This window comes from Zootoca vivipara, chromosome 8 (genome assembly GCF_965207765.1).
Source record: "Zootoca vivipara chromosome 8, rZooViv2.hap1.1, whole genome shotgun sequence".
Taxonomy (NCBI): Eukaryota; Metazoa; Chordata; class Lepidosauria; order Squamata; family Lacertidae; genus Zootoca; species Zootoca vivipara.
This window is the reverse complement of record NC_142591.1, coordinates 12,521,704-12,530,252: the sequence shown is the minus strand read 5'-3', so window position 1 is coordinate 12,530,252 and position 8,549 is coordinate 12,521,704. Positions and strand designations below refer to the sequence as shown.

Here is an 8,549-nt window from a genome sequence, read left to right as displayed (position 1 = left end):
AGGGAGGGAAGGAAGGAAGAAATAGAGGGATAACTCATATTTGTGGGTGCCTCTGTGTGACGCTGTGATGCTGGAACTCTGCAGCAAGAGGAAGGAGCCTTGTAAGCAGCTTTCTCTCTGCTTGATTTACAGCAGGCATGTCCAACAGGTAGATTGTGATCTACCAGTAGATCACTGGATGTCTGTGGTAGATCACTGCTAGATCACTGGCACCCCTAAAAAAAGCTCATCCGAAATTTTCCTCCTCCCTAAAAAAAGCTGAACTATGACCTGAATCCCTAAACAAAAATGGGCCTCCCTCCCTCCTAAAAGAAGCTCAACAAGTTTGAACTAAACCCAAAAAACAGGGCTTCCCTTCCTTTAAAAAACTCAACAGCTTTGACCTGAACCCCCCCCCCAAAATCACTCCCAGATTTTAACTCTGTGAGTAGATCAGAGTCTCTTGGGAGGTGGCCACCCCTGATTTACAGTATACAGATGCAGGAGGAGGGGCAGAGTGGAACACCACTGCTTTTTATAAACATCACTGTGTCTATCAAAGCTACAGCCCCCCTTTTTCTTATTCATTTCCTTTTAGCCTTGCAGAGCCACCTTATTCAAATTGAATCCTCTGCACCCTCATTAAATCGCCAATAGAACTCTTAATGCAATCCCTGAATGCTCATTAACAACTCCCACTGAAGAACAATAGGGTGAAGTGGTGAGCTATAAATCTTGCCTGAAAGGGTATTCTGCTCCATTGTCTTAACTACCGGTAGCCACTTTGCTTTATTTATTTGAAGTGTTTTTGTTGCAGCTGTGTTCCCGCCCACCCCCCAGCAAGCGGAGACCGAGCTGCTCTCGCTAAAGCAAAGCCCTTTCCAGTTTTTGGAGGGGGAAAGTGCTGGTTATGGTCTGTAAAATACATTAATTTTTTGCTTCTGGGGGGGCAGCTGCCCCCCCTGCCACCCTGTCTACGCCCATGACCCTTTTTTAATGTACTGGGTGGGGAATCACAATGTCCTTCACCTCGCACAGCAAGATGTTTTTGAGCAAGAGGCCTAAGTGGATCTCACTTCAAGGCGGGGGGGGGGAGAACAAGCTAGACTTCTGTTTAAAGGTATGTTGGAATAAGTAATCTAACCTCTGAACAAACGATTTGAAGGTACATCTGTATGCAGCCTAAGCTCTGAACAAATCTTTAAATGGGCAATTTTCGTTGCAGAAGTAGGTAAATATTGGAATTGCGATTTCTAGTCCAAAAAACTTTTTCGTCATTTGGAAAGGAATCCCTGTTTTAAAAAAACACACGATGTGGACATGTACTGTCCTTGTTGAAAAGGCATGCCTTCTCTGCAGTTTGCTATATGCATGACTGTGTGTACGTGCATGCACCATTTATTTATTTAAAGCATTTTTTACCTCACCCTTCAGCTGAAAAGGGTCCCCAGGACATCTTTCAAAGAGCAATAATTTGACTTGCAATCTAAAAGATACGACACAAAAGGAAAAGGAATCAGGAGGGGAGAAAGTAAATAGTACGTAGCACTGGTTCTTCGTTACAAGATGACACCTCTGGCCTCAAAGGCAAATATACTCGCTATCATGGGCTGCTTGCAGTTCAAAAAGAAGCTGTGGATGGCCTCCAGTAAGTAACATTGCATCATGGCCTTCTTTTTGTCACAGGGCCGTTGGTTCCAGTGGCCTCTGTAGAGAGACGAGAAAGAGGGTGGGCAGAGGAAACTAGCCGAGCTGGCAAAAGCTGCAGCAAGTACATATCCTTCAACATTTCTCAGAGGAAAACAGGGAAGTCCTATATTATAATCATCATCATCACTTTTTTCCAGCCAGAACTTGCCAGAATTCTGTTCTGGCACCTCTCAAGTAGGTGCCATTGCCATTATAAAAGAATGAGGGAGGTGTTCATGGGGAGTTCTGGCACTTCTTTCACTAGAAAAATAGCAATAATGATAATAATACAGTAACTCGCTGATCTGACTGGGTTGTCCCAGCCACTCTGGGCAGCTTCCAACATATATAAAAACACAGTAAAACATGAAACATTTAAAAACCTCCCTATACAGGGCTGCCTTCTAAAGGTTGCGTAGTTACTTCTCTCCTTAGCTCAGGGGTCACATTCCATACCCTCCAACATTTCTCCAATGAAAATAGGGACGTCCTAAGGAAAAGCGGGGCATTTCAGGTTTTATTCCATTGCAGATTGATATAGATTTAATTAGCTAATTGATTAACAGTGTACCTTTATGTAATATGTTGTGACCCTGAATGAAGGGGGTCAAAATCCCATCCTGATTCATCTAATTGGGCAATTAATTTTTGCTTACACTAAATATTCTAAACCTGTGGTTTCTTGGGGGGGGGAGCATGATCCTAAAATCACAGCTAAATCTAAGAAATAAATAGTATCAAAATAATATTGTGAGTTTTGAGCTGGTTCGTCAGCAAGGATTAGAATCTAAAGGAGGATTCCGTCATTGAATTAGCCAGGCAAGGGCTACCACCTAAATTACCAGCTAAGTACAGTCAGTCCTATACCAAAGGAAGATTCCCTGTGCCTGCCTCCCACACCGGTCTGGTAGGGAGAAGCACAGGAGCCAAAGTAGAGTTGTGTGTCTGGGCCAGAAAGCACCATGCTGGGACTACGGGAGAAGTAATACCTTCCGGGGTGTTGATGCTGTGAACCCCTCCATCATAGGCTCAGGTTGTATATATGTGTAAATAAACTATATGTCATAAACACCACAGTCTCCACTGTCCCTCATTCCAAGGAAATTGAACCCTGGGTTCAAGCTCCTAGAACCCCTAGATTCACAGAGGTGGCCAACTCCCAAGAGACTGCGATCTACTCACAGAGTTAAAAACTGTCAGTGATCTACCCCCCTTTTTTTAGAAAGTAGGAAGGCCCATTTTGGGGGGGTTGGGGTCAAAGTTGTTGAGTTTTTTTCAGGGAGGAGATAAAATGTTGAGCTTTTTAAAGGGGAGCCACAGTTGTTCATCTTCTTTGGGGGGAGCCAATGATCTACCAGTGATCTACCGCAGACGTCCAGTGATCTACTGGTAGATCACAATCTACCTGTTGGACGTGCCTGCCCTAGAATCTTGTACTGCTCGTGAGAATGGGGTAGCGTGCATCCATAAATCACAATGCAGTGGCACAATCTGAAAATCTTTTCACCAGTCGGGGGAAGCCTGGTGTTTGAAACCTGCCACAAGGGATGCCTCCTGAGTGACATGAGGGAAGGTATTTTGGAAGGTCAGTGGCACTACAAGAAGGCCTGGTGGCACTTGGTCTAAACAACAGAGCCTTTGGGGCTTGCCAATCGGAAGATCGGTGGTTCAAATCCCCGCGACGGAGTGAGCTCCCATTGCTCTGTCCCAGCTCCTGGCAACCTAGCAGTTCGAAAGCATGCCAGTGCAGGTAGATAAATAGGTACCACTGTGGCAGGAAGGTAAATGGCGTTTCCGTGCTCTCTGGTTTCCGTCACAGTGTTCTGTTGCACCAGAAGCGGCTAAGTCGTGCTGGCCACATGACCTGGAAAGCTGTCTGTGGACAAACGCCAGCTCCCTCAGCCTGAAACCGAGATGAGTGCCACATCCCAGAGTCACCTTTGACTGGATTTAACCATCCAGGGGTCCTTTTACTTTTTTAAAAATACAAACCAGGCAGAATTCTGTAGCTGTGGTATGGCCAGCATGGCTAATGGTACATGGAGATTAGGATCCTCTTTTTCCGCAGTAAAAAGAGGATAACATGTTTAATTTATTTGTATGGAGCTCAAAGACAAGGACAGTTGCAAAACCAAATACAGCTGGTATTTGCATTTGCGTGTTGTCATTAGTCAGTGTTCCAGACCTTGTTTGTTATAATGTAGATAAGGTTGTCCTATTGTAAACCCCCTCTACACTGGAAGCTGAAAAGTCTTATCCAAGGAATGAACATCTTGGAGTACTTTAAAAAAAAAAGACCTCAGGAACCTTCTAGACTGAAATAGAGATTTCCTAATGAAAGAGATCTTTTGCTTTTTTTATATATCCATCTGGTTTGACTCTAAATGGTAAAATTGTGTCAATGTGAATTACAAATGTAACAAATATATTGAGAATGAGTCCCATTTACATAAATGGACCGCATTAGTTGCAGATAGCTTAAAGGTGCAATCGTATGCACACTTACATTTGAGTAAATCTCACCAAACACTTTGGGACTTGCATTTTAATAAACATGGATAGGAATGCACTGGAGAGCTCATTAATATTAAGGATACTTATGTACAGTTAAATATCTTCAACTTGTTTGTCACAAGACAAATAACCCTCGCGAGCCCCTTATCAATAACTCTCAGAGAGGACACATACCTGGTTGAAATTGGGAAGTCTCAATGGGCTCACAAAATTTATTGTGTGTTTTGCAGAGCCCTTGATATGCAGAAATAATTGCTGTGTCGGCTTACGTTTAAAAACGATGCACTTCAAAATGGCGAATAAACTATATTTCAATCTTCCCTGGCTTTGAGAAATCACTGCTGCCAAATAAGTGACTTGCTAGGTCAAAAGAAGAAACAACATGTTCTGTCCTTGGTGCCACAAGGATGTGTACTTGTACGTATATGGAACTGTGTTGTCTGAGTCAAGGCTTTCCTTCAAGATAATTTTGCAGTTTACGAACAACCACAGAAACTCAGGCCTGTAAACAAGGATGTTCATATTGTTATGCTCTTTTAAAGCCTCAGATTAACAAGGGTGGAATTCGGTGCTAAATTAAAATGCTTCTATTCTACAGCCAAGCTATCCTCCAAACCTGTTTGGGTGGCCAGCTTTGTGAGCTATAGAGGATTTCCAACAAGTTGTCCGGAAACCTCTGTGTACGTCTCACCTTCTGAAATACGGCCGGCCACCATATTTCCTGCCAATCCTTCTTTAATCATGGGAACTTTGGGAACAGCCTCCCAAAAACGCAGAAAGCATTTGTGGCAGAGGGACAACATCTAAAAAAAGTAACTACTTATAAAATAAAAATGGGTGGATTCCTAAGAGGACTGAAAAGGAGTACAATGTCCCACGTCCTCTGAAAATTCTGTCCTACTGTAGCTACGAAAACAGCTTTACCATAGAATATAGGAAAGTGGAGGGCACCCCCCCCCAATGACTCAATGGTGTCTACCTGAGATTGCAGAAACTGGGTCAAGGAGGAATCACTTGTCAGTCAGCAGTACGAGGCTGGAGAGCTGGGTGGACGTTGCGGAAAACAAAATCAGGGACTTCCCTCTGCTGCCTGAAGTAAACAGCAAGCATTGCACTTTAACTCATAAGCAGGGCAATTTGTCAGAGTGTACTTTAACATCTATTTCCATAGACCACAAAGCAATCCGGTATGCCCGGTTCTGAAAGATGACTTCATTTTGCATCCTAATCTCTATAAGCCATCAACACACAGCAAAGGTTGCTTCCTTGCTGCCACCATAATCCTATTTCCCATATTGGTGTTTTGAGAACCACAGTACCCAAATGGGAGCTAGGCTCAACTGTTTTCATCCACCTGCTTTGTACTTTTGCTAGACCTTGACATCAGCAAGTGAACATTGACAAAATTTTGTAAATGTCCAAAAATTCCCCTTCTAACATCATCAGTAGAGATAGGTTGTCTGGTTCGCCAGTTGACTATTTTCTTCCTCCAGTGCTATAATCAGGGCCGGCTCAGGCATAAGGCAACATGTGGCAATTGCCTCTGGCGGCAAGATCCATAGAGGCAGCAGATCCCAACATAGATCCATAATCCCACCTCCCTTGTTCCCGATTTAGATATTCACTCACCCCTTCTTCCTTGGTGGGGAGGCGAGGGCCATTTTGTGGTTCGCCTCAGGCACCAAAATTATTGGGCCAGCCTTGACTGCAATGGAAATGATGTATATGCAGAAAACAAAACAAAAACAAAACTCAAAGCATACTGGAATCTTAATTCATACCTGAGAAAAACTATGGAGTAAAACTGCATTTTAAAAAAACAAACAAACCACCCCAACTTCCAACATGGTATGTGATTGGGTTTTATTGGTAAAAGCCAGTGATAAAAATGCAGATTAATTTTGAGAGAACTGTTAATTGCTTCACAATACCGTCTTCTAACATTATTTTCATATAGGTTGACCTATACAGTCATACTTCGGGTTACGGCCGCTTTAGGTTGTGAGTTTTCGGGTGCGCACCACGCCAAACCCGGAAGTCCCAGAACGGGTTGCTTCTGGGTTTCGGCGCTCGCGCATGCACAGAAACACTAAATTATGCTTTGCACATGCGCAGAAGCACCGAATCGCGACCCGCGTGTGCGCAGATGCACCGCTGCAGGCTGCGAATGCTGTGGGTTGTGAACAGGCCTCCAGCACGGATCACGTTCGCAACCCAAGCGTCCACTGTATTACTAATTAGAACAAACACACTCCTTTTCAGGAAACGTTCCCAGTGAAACTGGCAATCCTCATATTCTATTAAACGATGTCGATTTCTGTTCTGAAAATATTTGAGAATCAAGACAAGAGTATCTCAAAATCTTCTGTGAGCATAGGTTTTTCAAGATGTGGCCAGGTTTTTCAAGATGTGTTCAGTTGCAGAAACTGGGTCAAGGAGGAATCTATTATTCCCAATAAAAACAGAAACTTCACCTCCCGAGAAAAGTAGGAATGTAAGCAAATACACCAGATCTGTCAGTTTCTCCATTTCCCCCCATTGTACATTCAGTTCTCCACAATTCTGCAGCAATTTGGGGTGGGGGGAAGAATCCTCATGAAAATTCATAAAAAAAACTTAGTGCAAATATCTCCTAATAAGCACATTTTTTGATGCCGTTTTGACAAATGCACCTATTTTTGCCAAGAATTTCCCCCACATGGGGAGTCACACACCACTATTTAAGAAAAATTATGAATTTATAAGTGATATTTGTGTTTGTTTGTTTTTGCTTGTAAAATGAATAAATATTATTATTATAAAAAAAGAATTTTCCTCAAATATAATGCATTTTTGAAAACGTTTGGTTGGAGAACTACACCACAAAATTCAGATTCCTTTCAAAAGATGCCAGTATTTTGTTTCTCACATTCTTTTGGAAGGTATGAGCGTGGTACATTTGCCTTTAAATGTGAATTGAATTAAATTCCTCCCGTTTCCCTAATGAGAGATAACAGAGCAGTTTACTTCAGGAAGCAATTAGGTTGCAGGTTGAATTTGCTCCCCAGCCACTTAAAACAAGAACTTCTAAACATTTTTTTCAAAGAGAAAACACAGGACCTAGAGCGCTGACAGAGTTAGATATAAAATGGGACCACTGAGATTTAAAAAAAGAGGGAGGTGTACCGGTATGTTTGGGTAAAACCCAAGGTATGTCATCACCATCACCATCATTTCAATCACCACCACCATCATCATCAACCTGAAAAGGTGGTACCGTAAAAACTAAAAAAACACAGCCCAATGATGACTGAGCATGCTCAGTGACTTTTATTTGGAAAATAAAAATGGAAAACTGGGGAAGGAGGAGGGGAAGGAGTGAACTGGCCTGCTTGTACCCCTAAGGAAGGAGTATATGAGTGGCTGGAATACTGAACAGGAGGACCTATAATAATAGAATCGTAGAGTTGGAAGTGACCCAAGGGTCAACTAGACCAACCCCCTGCAATGCAGGAATCTCAGTTAAAGCATCCACGACAGATGGCCATCCAACCTCTGCTTAAAAAACTCCAAGGAAGGAGAGTCCACCACCTCTTGTGGGAGTCTGTTCCACTGCCAAACAGCTCTTACTGCCAGAAAGTTTTCCCATATGTTTAGTCGGAATCCCCTATGGGCCTAAACGTATTTGGCCATGTCGCCAATTACAGTTAGTAAAATGGTATAAATAAGGTACTATATCATCAATAATGGCTATTTCTCTCATCCATTTACTGCGCTTGCCAAGTAAATCAGGAGTTCCAAACATGTTTCCTTTCAAATGTTGCTTGGATTATAACTTCCATCATCCCTGACCGATAGCCATGTTGGCTAGAGCTGGTGGGAACTGGGAGTTCAACATCTGAAGGGACCTCAAGTTTGCTAGTCCTGGTCTAAATGGGTGAGCTTCCTCAGATTGTCTAGAATCTGTAAGAATTCGATCCTTGATTGAACATGCAGGAGTCTTTTGAATTTCTACAGTTGATGCCTTTGGGCTTGGGTGTTGACTTGTCTGCGGGTGGGAGAGAACCTGATATGAATGCAGCTGGAAGCCTGTTTTGTTTTTAATTTAATTGGATGAGAATTGGAGCTGCAGGGGACAAGGCATGCAGGCACAACAATGAGTGTCTGTAGCAGCTCTGCAAAAGGGCAATGTGCACAGAGGGGAGGGGTTTTAACCTATGCATCACGCAGGACTTTCCCCCCCCCCCCAGGTGGGCACCATTGCCATTGTAAGAGAACAAGGGAGGCATTCATGGTGAATTCTGGCACCTCTTTTTCTAGAACAGGCACGTCCAACTCCCAAGAGACTGTGATCTACTCCCAGTATAAAAAAAACTGGCAGTGATCTA

At 43.1% G+C, this 8,549-nt stretch overlaps 1 long non-coding RNA gene across 1 annotated transcript; it reads right to left on the bottom strand.

Moving 5' to 3' along the window:
* On the bottom strand, nt 1–5,843 carry LOC148684735 (uncharacterized). Its single transcript, XR_015951328.1, has 3 exons — nt 5,162–5,843; nt 4,357–4,684; nt 1–1,686 (listed from the first exon to the last, which is right to left on the bottom strand). It is a non-coding gene; the product is annotated as an uncharacterized LOC148684735 (long non-coding RNA).
* Between the last annotated feature and the right edge of the window lie 2,706 nt (nt 5,844–8,549).